Genomic DNA, 13,684 nt, shown 5'->3' on the forward strand with positions numbered 1-13,684 from the left:
TCAATCTCGTCGAGTGGGATCATAAGAGTCTCGTCGAACAGACACTTCTTTATATTTGACACGTGCAAGGTTAGGTGTACGCTGTTAAGTTCTTGGGTTAGCCGAAGTTTGTATGATACCGGGCCAATCCTAGAGAGGATCTCGAATGGCCCGATGTATCTAGGGTTCAGCTTTCCTCGTTTACTGAAACGTATTAAACCCTTCCAGGGTGATACTTTTAATAGCACTCGATCTCCAACCTGGAATTCCAAAGGCTTTCGTCTGTTATTTGCGTAACTTTTTTGTCTGTCTCTAGAAGCCTTTAATCGTTCTCGGATTTGGACAATCTTCTCTGTAGTTTCTATTATAATCTTCGGACCAGTGAGGGTGCTGTTAGGGACTTGTCCCTTAGCTATTTGCGTGTCGGCCACTTCAGCCCAGCATAGAGGTGATCTGTACTTGCGGTCGTAGAGGGCTTCAAATGGCGCGACTTTGATGCTAGTATGATAGTTGTTGTTATACGAGAATTCAATAAGTGGTAAGTGGGTATCCCACGTTTTACCAAAGTCAATAACACAAGCTCTTAGCATATCCTCCAAGGTTTGAATAGTTCTTTCGCTCTGCCCGTCGGTTTGTGGATGGTAGGCCGTACTCATGTCTAGCCTGGTCCCTAGAGCTTTCTATAAGGACTTCCAGAACCGTGAAGTGAATCTACTATCTCTGTCAGAGATAATGGATATTGGTACCCCATGTAGTCGTACCATCTCTTTGACGTACGTCCTAGTCAAATTTTCCATCCTGTCGGTCTCCTTTATTGGCGGGAAGTGCGCGGATTTGGTCAATCTATCGACGATTACCCAAATGGTATCAAGACCACCTATTATCTTAGGCAATTTGGTTATGAAATCCATGGTTATTCGTTCCCACTTCCATTCGGGTAACGTAGGTTGTTGTAGTAAACCCGAAGGCTTTTGGTACTCTACCTTAACCTTGACTTGTTGTTGTTGTAGTAAAACCGAAGGCTTTTGGTACTCTACCTTAACCTTGGCGCAAGTCAGACACTTGCTCACGTATGTAGCGATTTCGGCTTTCATGTTCGGCCACCAGTAGAGTTTCTTCAGGTCCAGGTACATCTTGTCTGAACCAGGATGTATGGAGTATTGAGTTTTGTGTGCTTCATTCAGGACGACGTCCCTGAACCCGCCGAATTTCGGTGTCCAAATTTGGTTCATGAGATAACGAGCTCCGTCGTCTTTGACTTCTAGATTCTTATCCATTCCTCTTAATGCCTCACCTGTCACATTCTCAGGCTTCAAGGCTTCCAGATGGGCCTCTTTGATTTGTATGGACAGGTGCGAATGGAATGTCATGGTTAATGACTTTACTCGGCGACCCGAGTATTCTTTTCGACTTAAGGCGTCAGCTACCACGTTGGCTTTACCTAGGTGATAACATATCTCACACTCGTAATCATCCAGTAGTTCTACCCATTGTCTCTGCCTCATGTTGAGCTCTTTTTGATTGAGGATGTGCTGAAGGCTTTTGTGATCGGTAAAGATGGTACACTTTGTTCCGTAAAGGTAGTGCCTCCAGATCTTTAGAGCAAATACTACCGCTCCCAATTCGAGATCATGCGTGGCATAGTTGACCTCGTGCGTTTTTAAATTCCTCGATGCGTAGGCAATGACCTTTCCTCTTTGCATTAACACACACCCCAGACCCTGGTTTGATGCGTCGCAGTAGACCACAAAGTCTTCGATTCTGTAATGCCCGTGTTTCTAGACTAGGCATTAATATTGATATGATAGTCTAGGTTAACCTTTGTGACTCATTTTGAAGAAATGAAAAGGAATTATGTGAATATTATGTGTTTTATGTGTTTTATGCTTAATTACTAGGAGTTAATTAATTAAGAATAAAAATGAGCGTCAAAAATAAATATTAGATAAAGCCGATATTTATTAAGAGAGTTGTAGTGGTCGTGACAAGTATTACAGATATATAAAGAATGCCGAAATCCGAGTTATAACGAAGAAGTTATGACCTGTCGTAGTTTCGCGACAAAACCAGCACGGTGCCGAATGTCGTAAAAAGTAAGTTTTTGATAAACTACTTTTTAGCCTTAGTGATCTAAACGAAACTCGTAGTGTTCGTTAAACCGAGAGTAGGTATAAAAAGAACGCCCAAATCTAACTTCGTATGAGGAAGTTATGATTTTTCGAAGTTTCAGCTTAGCAGTAGTAGACAGCTAAAAACTCGAATTTTAGATCGAGTGATTTTTAGCCGACACGACCTAAACGAGAATCGAAGGTCTCGTAAATAGTAGCACAACGGTAAAAAGTCTGACGAAAACGGACGTCGGATGAAGAAGTTAAGAATTTTTAACGGATTTCCTGTCCCGGTCTGTTAAAAATAATAATATAAAAATTAAATTCAAAATTAGCCGACGAAGTCTAAACAAAACTTGTAGAGCGTAATTTTACCTACGCGTGCATATAAAGAACGTCAAAAACGGAGCTCGTATGCGAAAGTTATGGATTTTAGAAGTTTTGGCGCGAAAACCGAGAAATTTCGCATAGGTGGCTTCGGCCACGTCACCTTCGCTGAAAGAGTGCCACATGTCCGAAATTGGTGAGTCATGCGATCCATGTGTCGCCTTCCCTCGCATGAACAGTAGCCGCATGTCGGATTGTGATACGACCGAAGGGAGGCCCAACCGAAGCATGCCACGTGTCCGATGCTGCTGAGTCATCCGAGGCCAGTTGTCCGACCCGTGTCGCACCCCCTCGCACCGAAGGCTCGGTCCAATCAGGAGCTTCCAGCAGCCACTTCGCACGCGCAACCCATGTGCGAGCACCTGCGCACCCTCGCCTGCGGACCCTACCTCCCTAGCCGACTTCAGATCCTATAAATAGAGGGGGTATGAGAGCCTTCCCGGTTACTTTTGGAGTTTTGCCATTTTTAGCCCCTTTTTCCATATTTTCTTCATCTTAACATTCCCCGAAGCCCCGGTATCGATTATAACCCACGGAATACGCCACGAAGTGCCCGAGAAGCCCGAAAAATTTATCTTTTCGGTTTCGAAGCCCGACCCTTCGCAGAGCCCGGTTTCTCAATAAAACTCCCAGTTTTATTAGAAACGACCGTTTTAGGAAACGAATTGCTGCCCGATTTTCATTAAATCAAGTGAGTGTGTAGTTACTTTCACCTTACACATAGATATGAAGTATTTTATATAAAATACGTGCTATGTGAATATTTATTGTTTGTTTATTTGAGTTGGATGTTGAAGGAGTGATTTATACATGTTTTAAATAATTTAAACTGTATATGTATTTTTATCTACAAAAATGTTGGGTAAAACATGGGTAGATGAAATAGTGGGTGTGTGATGAAAGGTGAGTTGGATAAATGAGATGATCAGTGATATAGATCATAAGTTGAGGGTGAGTGGTGAAAGGAGATCATAAGTTGAGGGTGAGTGGTGAAAGGAGATCATAAGTTGAGGGTGAGTGGTGAAATATGAGATAAGCCCTTACCCAAACGATGACCCCCGTCATTTAGCATAGTAGGGATGACAACCATGGACTATTCTAGACGGTCTGTGGAACACTAGCAGGCTTGCAACCTGTAGGTGTATGAACTATACGTTCATCAGGCGTACTCTAAAAACCCATTGACATGTATGACAGGGGTGAATACTGTCAATAATACTGTCAATAAATAAGAGCTATGAATTTAGCACCTGTTGTATAAACCCTGGTGATGGTGTGACCTTGTGCCTATTCCTTAGGATGAATCCTTAGGAAGGAGTGATAGTTGAATTTTAGGGTAAACCCTTAAGAAATAAATAAGATAATGGGGTTGGGGTAATATGGTTGACTGATTGATGTTTAAGCATAATAAATTTATGTATTGTGGGTTGAAAACCCTATATGCTCACCAGGCTTCCAAGCCTGACCCACTCAGCTTTTTATATTACAGGTAGTGGACCCCGAGCATAGTCGGATGATGACAATGAGTGATTTTTGGATTATAGGCCAGTAGTTGTAAATAACTGTGTAAGGCTTATAATGTCTTGTTTATGCTTTTGATCTGTATCGGAACATGACATCCCGAGGTTTTGAAATAAAAATATATATTTCTTAAAGAAAGGTTTTGATAAACTTTTATCATGTTTTGTTTTGGGGACCGATTCCGCAACATCTTTTAAAAAGATTTCTCTGATTTTATTTTAAAAAGCATAAACGAAATCGGTCTTTTCTGGCCGTGAAATTGGGGATGTCACAGTTGGTATCAGAGCATTAGTTTAAGCGAACTAAGAAATTGTAGGATTTCTAGACTTAAACTTAGAATGCTAAGTGATGATTGTGAGATGAGTGTCTACCATATTTTAGACACGAGCACTAGTTTATTTTAGGAAAGATGCCTAAAATGCTTTTATGTGCTAAATGCTATATGTTTGCTATATATGCCATTGATTGTTCGGATCTATGGTATGTTGCCGACCGGATCTGGAAACCTTATGTGTGTAGGATTCTAAACGTATGATTACGATATTAGAACTAACATATAAACGTTTCGGAGTAATAACGAAGATTTAACGTCTATCGAAATTAAAGATCTAAATTCACCTACGATTGGTGTATAGATCGAAATGGCGAGTACGCAAAGTGAATTCGGAAACGATAATCCGCAGCCTGAGCCAATCACGATGGCTGGGGTGCTGGCAATGGTGCGTACGATGTTGGATCAACAGATGGAAGAAACAAAACGTTTACTTCAACAAAGTAAGGATGAACTTACTGTGCCAGTACGTCAGACATCTGTTCTTGAGGCAACTATCTGGGTTGGTAAGTCTATTGAAGAAATGATCAATGACAGGACCGCCAACAAGATTGAAGTTGGCAAGAAGAGGAAATTTGAGGGGTCTTCAAGGCCCAACAAGAGCAACATATCCTCAAAGTCTGGCAAAAGAAGAGGTAGAGGAAAATGGTGCGGAAAGTGCAAAAATAAACACTCTGGGAATTGTGACGGGAAGGTGAGGTGCTTTAGGTGTGGAGAAATAGGGCATTACGCCAATCAGTGTACGATTCCCAAGAGGGTGTGTTACGTATGTAAGGAAGAAGGCCATATTTCTAAGGACTGTCCGAAGGAAAATGAAGTAACAAGGCCAAGTGCATCGCCAACGCCAAGGGAATTTCATAATATCCTTGACAAAGCAATTAATAATGCTAGGAAGTAGAAGGAAAGACTTGATACCCGAAGATCAAGTTACGAAGTAGTAATGTGAATAGTAACATGTGGTTTAGCCTATTAGAGGCATAGTATAGGGTAAACTTGAACTTTTGTGTAATCGTTTCAAGGAAATAATATAAACCCTGGTTTTGTCATCTGACGAATGGAATGGTTGGTGTAATTCTTGAAGTTGTCCCATCGTCTGGAATTTCCATCACCAACCAAGTTGAAGTAGAATTGATGATTGAAGATACGCGTGGAAGAAGTCCTAGTAGAGTCTAGGAAAATTCTATGATTAATTGGACACATTCGTATGTGTTAAATTGTTTTGTGATTTTAGGACTTGGGGACTGGGAGACAGTACTTGGGACGAGTATGAGTAGGTGTGAATAGTAGTAGAGATCTATACTACTGGAAACACGGGACTCACGCTTGGATCAGAGAAAGTCACAAGGTTACCAAGGAACTAGCAATTGATTCCGTCTTATTCTAGTCTGTCGTTACCATCGTTTCGGTAATGACTAAGAAGATGATTGTCATTCCGACCTTAGGGGTCATATCGAATCGAGTCCGACTAAGATGAGTTTATTATGTGGTTCAGAGAACCAAGTTCGATGTAGCATTTGACTTAAGCCAAAAGATTGAAGTGAGAAATGATCAAAGCGATCAATAGAAGTATCACACTCATTGTTAAAGAAGTTGGTAGTTAGAAATGATACATGTTGAACTGTGATTGTATCACATTAGAACATGAAGGAAGGTATAGTTTTCTCCGAAATTTATCCCTAGGAGATCTGAGTCTAAGTAGTGCAGTATACAATGAGAGATCATTAGAACATGACCCATCGGTCTGCTACAATAAACGAAGGAAAATACTTATCCTAAGAAGAAGAAGGAGTCCTCAATAAGGATTTATTTTGTAACTCGAAGGTTACGATTGAAAGTCCTATGGAGATCTGAAGCTTTTTAGGATTAGCTGGATATTATCGCTGATTTATCCAAGGCTTTTCTTCGATCGCGACTCCATTGACAGCTTTGACCCACAAAGGAGCTGTCTATACTTGGAATAAGAAGCATAGGAAGCTTTGAGAAGTTAAAGAAGAAGTTGTGTGAAGCACCGATTCTTTCGTTACCTGAAGGAGTTGATGACTTCACATTTTATAGTAATGCCTCTAGAGTTGGGTTAGGTTGTGTTCTGACCCAAAGGGATAAAGTGATAGCGTATGCATCGAGGCAATTGAAAGAGCATGAAAAGAACTACCCCACTCATGGTCTGGAGTTGGCAGCGGTAGTATTCGCCTTAAAGGTATGGAGAAGGAATTGAACATGAGGCAACGACGCTGGCTAGAGTTACTCAAGGACTACGACTGTGAGATACTTTACCACCCTGGTAAAGAAAATGTTGTTGCTAATGCTCTCAGTCGGAAGGCAAATCTTTAAAAGAAAAGGCCAAGAGCGTTGAGAATTGAAGTTGTCTCAACAATTGTGAAAGCTCAAGAGGAAGCTTTAGAGAGAAATGACCGAAAGGAGGAACGTTTGGGCAAAACGTTGGTGTTTGATACAAACGTTCAAGGACTGAAGGTATTCAAAGATATGATTTGGGTACCTAAGGCGGGAGGAGTAAGAGATATTCTAATGGAAGAAGCTCACAAAACCATGTACTCGATTCATCCCGCAGTACGAAAATGTATAGGGATCTAAAACCCTATTACTAGTGGCCGACGATGAAGCTCGATGTTGCGAAGTATGTGGTCGAGTGTGTAACTTGTGCTAGGGTTAAGGCACAACATCAGAAACCGTATGGGAGTTTAGAACCTTTGCCTATACCCATGGGCAAATGGGAAGACATCACTATGGATTTTGTGACTAAACTGCCCAGAACAAGGAACGTTCACGACATGATTTAGGTGGTCGTTGATCGCTTCACTAAGAGTGCACATTTCATAGCAGCCAACGAGAAATGGTCTACGGATAAACTTGCGAATTCTTATGTGAAGGAAATTGTGAGGCTTCACGGTGTTCCGTTAACGATTGTATCCGATCGTGACAGTCGTTTTACCTCAAGGTGTTGGAGGAGTCTCTAAGAGGAATTGGGTACCAAGTGTGTTTGGATACAGCTTACCATCCGCAAACCGATGGTCAGAGCGAATAAACGATTCAAATGTTGAAGGATATGCTGAGAACATGTACCCTGGAATTCCAAGGTAACTGGGATGAACATTTACCTTTAATAGAATTTTTCTAGGGTAATAGTTTCCACTCAAGCATCAAGATGGCACCTTATCACGCTTTGTATGGGGAAAAGTGTTGAATGCCGTCATGTTGGCTGGAAGCTGAGGAAAAGCAGTTTATGGGACTTGAAATAGTCCATTAGACTGCTGAAAAGTTGAAAGTGATTAGGGAAAGGATGTTAGCTGCTCAAAAGAGCTATGCTGACAAGAAAAGACAACCGATATCATTCAAATTTGGAGATTCGGTTTTACTTAAAGTCTCGTCGTGGAAGGGACTTATAAGGTTTGGTAGAAGGGGAAAGTTGAGTCCAAGGTTTATTGGACCATTTAAAAGTTCTTCAGAGGATTGGGAATCAAGCTTACAAGCTAGAATTACCGGAAGAACTAGAGGGTATTCATAATACCTTTCATGTGTGTTATTTGAGGAAGTTCACGGGAGGTGTGCCCGACATAATTCCCATTTCTGAATTAAGGTTGGATGAGAGCAAGAGGTTAATTGGAGAACCTGAGGCAATCGTTGACCGTAAGACTAAGAAGTTGTAACGTAATATGGTTGATTTAGTGCTTGTGCATTGGAAACATATAAATGGGCCAAATCCCACCTGGGAAACGGAGAGTGACATGGTGAGGCGCTACCCGTAGTTGTTTGACGATGTCTAATTCCGGGGACGGAATCATCCTAAGGGGGAGAGAATTGTAATGCCCGTGTTTCTAGACTAGGCATTAATATTGATATGATAGTCTAGGTTAACCTTTGTGACTCATTTTGAAGAAATGAAAAGGAATTATGTGAATATTATGTGTTTTATGTGTTTTATGCTTAATTACTAGGAGTTAATTAATTAAGAATAAAAATGAGCGTCAAAAATAAATATTAGATAAAGCCGATATTTATTAAGAAAGTTGTAGTGGTCGTGACAAGGATTACGGATATATAAAGAATGCCGAAATCCGAGTTATAACGAAGAAGTTATGACCTGTCGAAGTTTCGCGACAAAACCGGCACGGTGTCGAATGTCGTAAAAAGTAAGTTTTTGATAAACTACTTTTTAGCCTTAGTGATCTAAACAAAACTCGTAGTGTTCGTTAAACCGAGAGTAGGTATAAAAAGAACGCCCAAATCTGACTTCGTATGAGGAAGTTATGATTTTTCGAAGTTTCAGCTTAGTAGTAGACAGCTAAAAACTCGAATTTTAGACCGAGTGATTTTTAGCCGACACGACCTAAACGAGAATCGAAGGTCTCGTAAATAGTAGTACAACGGTAAAAAGTCTGATGGAAACGGACGTCGGATGAAGAAGTTATGAATTTTTAACGGATTTCCTGTCTCGGTCTGTTAAAAATAATAATATAAAAATTAAATTCAAAATTAGCCGATGAAGTCTAAACAAAAGTTGTAGAGCGTAATTTTACCTATGCGTGCATATAAAGAACGTCAAAAACGGAGCTCGTATACGAAAGTTATGGATTTTAAAAGTTTTGGCGCGAAAACCGAGAAATTTCGCATAGGTGGCTTCGGCCACGTCACCTTCGCTGAAAGAGTGCCACGTGTCCGAAATTGGTGAGTCATGAGAGCCACGTGTCGCCTTCCCTCGCATGAACAGTAGCCGCGTGTCGGATTGTGATACGACCGAAGGGAGGCCCAACCGAAGCATGACGCGTGTCCGATGCTGCTGAGTCATCCGAGGCCAGTTGTCAGACTCGTGTCGCACCCCCTCGCACCGAAGGCTCGGTCCAATCAGGAGCTGCCAGCAGCCACTTCGCACGCGCAACCCATGTGCGAGCACCTGCGCACCCTTGCCTGCGGACCCTACCTCCCTAGCCGACTTCAGACCCTATAAATAGAGGGGGTATGAGAGCCTTCCCGGTTACTTTTGGAGTTTTGCCATTTTTAGCCCCTTTTTCCATATTTTCTTCATCTTAACATTCCCCGAAGCCCCGGTATCGATTATAACCCACGGAATACGCCACGAAGTGCCCGAGAAGCCCGGAAAATTTATCTTTTCGGTTTCGAAGCCCGACCCTTCGCAGAGCCCGGTTTCTCAATAAAACTCCCGGTTTTATTAGAAACGACCGTTTTAGGAAACGAATTGCTGCCCGATTTTCATTAAATCAAGTGAGTGTGTAGTTACTTTCACCTTACACATAGATATGAAGTATTTTATATAAAATACGTGCTATGTGAATATTTATTGTTTGTTTATTTGAGTTGGATGTTGAAGGAGTGATTTATACATGTTTTAAATAATTTAAACTGTATATGTATTTTTATCTACAAAAATGTTGGGTAAAACATGGGTAGATGAAATAGTGGGTGTGTGATGAAAGGTGAGTTGGATAAATGAGATGATCAGTGATATAGATCATAAGTTGAGGGTGAGTGGTGAAAGGAGATCATAAGTTGAGGGTGAGTGGTGAAATATGAGATAAGCCCTTACCCAAACGGTGACCCCCGTCATTCAGCATAGTAGGGATGACAACCATGGACTATTCTAGACGGTCTGTGGAACACTAGCAGGCTTGCAACCTGTAGGTGTATGAACTATACGTTCATCAGGCGTACTCTAAAAACCCATTGACACGTATGACAGGGGTGAATACTGTCAATAAATAAGAGCTATCAATTTAGCACCTGTTGTATAAACCCTGGTGATGGTGTGACCTTGTGCCTATTCCTTAGGATGAATCCTTAGGAAGGAGTGATAGTTGAATTTTAGGGTAAACCCTTAAGAAATAAATAAGATAATGGGGTTGGGGTAATTTGGTTGACTGATTGATGTTTAAGCATAATAAATTTATGTATTGTGGGTTGAAAACCCTATATGCTCACCAGGCTTCCAAGCCTGACCCACTCAGCTTTTTATATTACAGGTAGTGGACCCCGAGCATAGTCGGATGATGACAATGAGTGATATTTGGATTATACGCCAGTAGTTGTAAATAACTATGTAAGGCTTATAATGTCTTGTTTATGCTTTTGATCTGTATCGGAACATGACATCCCGAGGTTTTGTTATGAAATAAAAATATATATTTCTTAAAGAAAGGTTTTGATAAACTTTTATCATGTTTTGTTTTGGGGACCAATTCCGCAACATCTTTTAAAAATATTTCTCTGATTTTATTTTAAAAAGCATACACGAAATTGGGGATGTCATAGGTTCCCTCGGGTAGGGATAAAATCGGGGCGCTGCACAGGGCCTGCTTTAATGTTTGGAAAGCGGTTTCTTGTTTCTCTCCCCACCTGAAAGTCACACTCTTTTGGGTTTGGGTGGTAAGTGGTTTGGCAATCTTGGAGAAGTTCTGAATGAACCTTCGGTAGTAGCCAGCGAGGCCTAAGAATTGGCGGATTTCTATAGGCGTCCTTGGTGCTGACCAGTTCTCGATTGCCTTGATTTTGCAGGGATCCATCTGTATCCCTTTCTCGCTAACCACATGACCGAGGAAGTCCACTTCTCGGATCCAAAATTCACACTTCGAAAATTTTGCATACAATTTCTCCGCCCTTACTATTTCCAATACCCGTCGTAGATGTTGGCTATGCTCTTCCTTACTCCTGGAATAGACCAGGATGTCATCTATGAAGACAATCACGAACTTGTCTAGGTAAGGCCAGCACACCCGATTCATTAGATCCATGAACACTGCGGGTGCGTTTGTTAACCCAAAGGGCATCAGTACAAACTCGTAGTGACCGTACCGAGTTCTGAACACCGTTTTGGGGACATCCTCCTCCTGAACCCGTAGTTGATGGTATCCCGATCTCAGATCGTTCTTTGAGAAGTAAGATGCTCCTTGGAGTTGGTCAAATAGGTCGTCGATTCGGGGTAATGGGTATCGGTTTTTGATGGTAAGCTTATTTAGCTCGCGGTAGTCGATGCAAATGCGAAACGATCCATCCTTCTTCTTTACAAATAGAACTGGTGCTCCCCAAGGCGAGAAGCTGGGTCGAATGAACCCCTTTCTCAGCAATTCGTTTAGTTGGCTGGATAGTTCCTACATCTCGCATGGCGCTAGACGGTAGGGCGCTTTGGCTACGCGGGTAGCTCCGGGGATTAGGTCGATTCGGAATTCGACTTGTCGTGCGGGTGGAACTCCGGGAAGGTCTTCTGGGAATACGTCCGAGAATTTACAGACCTCCGGAATGTCCTTGATGTTTTTCACCTCTTGTTTCTTATCCACTACGTGGGCTAAGAAGGTGTGGTATTCCTTACGGAGATACCTTTGGGCTTTGGCGTACGAGATGATTTGTAGGTTTGCATTAGGTTTGTCGCCGTAGACGATAATAGTTTTGCCACTTGGCAGATTAAGGCGAACGGCCCTTTCGTAACACAGAATGTCAGCACGATTTGAACTTAGCCAATCCATGCCAATGATGATGTCAAATCTTTTTATTGAAACCGATAATAGATCGATTTTGAATGAATGATTGTCTAGAGTGAGGGTACACCATGTGTATATGTCGTTAGTGCTTTCTGTTTTTCCATTAGCCATCTCTACGACGTATGTATCTTTTAGTGATTGAGGATTTTGTTTTAATAATTGTTTGAATTTGTGGCTAACGAAACTCCTCTCCTCTCCACTATCGAATAATGGGCATGCATATGAGTTATTGAGGAGAAACGTACCGGTAACCACCGTGGGGTCCTCCCTTGCTTCTCCTTGCCCTAAGGCCAAGATCCTTTCGACACCGCCGGTGTTTGCGTTTCTAGCTTTTGGGCAGTCCCTCTTGTAGTGCCCAGTCTCCCCACAACTATAACAGGCTCCGCTTGCTCCGGCGTTGGCGGCCGGGATGGCTTGTTGGGCAGACGCCCTGCAGAAACGGGCGGTATGCCCCTTTTTGTTACAGCGGTTGAAGTGTATTTCACGACAAGGACCGTTGTGGTGAAAGTTGCACTTATTACACTTGGGGAGGGTTCCAGCATATTGTCTCAGTGGTGCTGGAGTGGAAGGAGTAGTGGCAGCATGGATGGAAACAGTTTGCTGCTTCTTGACGGGGTCCTGCGCCGGTTGCTTCTTTTTATTATCCCAAAACTTCCTCTTGTTGTTCCCTCCTCTTGCTTCATCGGAGGTGGTTGTCATAGTGACATGGCTGGCCCAATGATCAATGAGTTGTTGTGCCAATTCCTTGGCACTGTCGAATGTAGTTGGCCGCGAGGCCAACACGCTATTTTGAATCTGGGAAGATAATCCCCAGGGATATCGTTCCACCTTCTTGCTTTCCGGAGTGACCATCGCCGGACAGAGGAGTGCTACATCATTGAATCGGCCAGTGTAAGCTGCAAGGTCAGAGCCCGTCATCTTGAGACTCCACAGTTCTTGTTCTAAGTTTTGCACTTCACTCCTTGGGCAATACTCCTTCAGCATCATGGTTTTCAGGTCTTTCCAGCTTATCGAATTAGCCACGGCAAGAGTTAGAGATTTTACGTGGCCGTTCCACCAATTAAGGGCTCTACCGGTGAAAGTGCGCGCTGCGAATTTGACTTTGTTTGCTTTGGGGCACGCATAGATCTCGAAGACAGATTCGGTCTTCTCGAACCACTGCATCAAATCGATGACTCCCCCGCTACCATTGAACGAATCGAGTTTCCCATTAGTGAAGTCCTTAAAGGAAAACTATCTCGAACGCCCTTGGCTATCTCCTTGAGTGGAGTTATTAGTACCGCTTCTTGTCCTCCTGGCACCGTCAGTGCTGATTTGGGACATAGCAGCTGCCACCACGGCCGTGACCGCAGCTTGGAACATAACAGGATCATATTGGGGAGGCGGCGGTGGTGGATTTGTTTGCGTTCCGCCAGTGCGTCTAGCAGACCTACGAGGCGACATCTTTCTGTTATATAATTTCAAAGAGGAAATGAGTATAAGTCTTTTAGTAATGGTTATTAGTCGGGTGTCGTAAAACTAGGTTATTAGTTTTCAAGCATAGTATTTCCCGATTTTCAAATGTTTGCAAACAATTCATAGTAGGAGTCTATATAAATAAACTTATGAATTTTAGTAGTAATGACTTCAATGAAATCTTCTAATATTTGTTCCATGCCTGATCCACTCATACGACCACTTGATGTATACTGGTTGTATGCAACTAAGGTTCAATAGACCATCGAACTTAATGAGTCTGCCCTGAGCCCACAACCAAACAAGGAACAGGATCCAGGGCGGACTTACTATTTCTAAGTCGATCGCCTCTTAATTACATATAACCTCGGGGTATATATTAAATAATCTCTTAGTTA

This window comes from Lactuca virosa, chromosome 7 (assembly GCF_052849685.1).
Source record: "Lactuca virosa cultivar CGN04683 chromosome 7, Lactuca_virosa_CGN04683_v6, whole genome shotgun sequence".
NCBI lineage: Eukaryota > Viridiplantae > Streptophyta > Magnoliopsida > Asterales > Asteraceae > Lactuca > Lactuca virosa.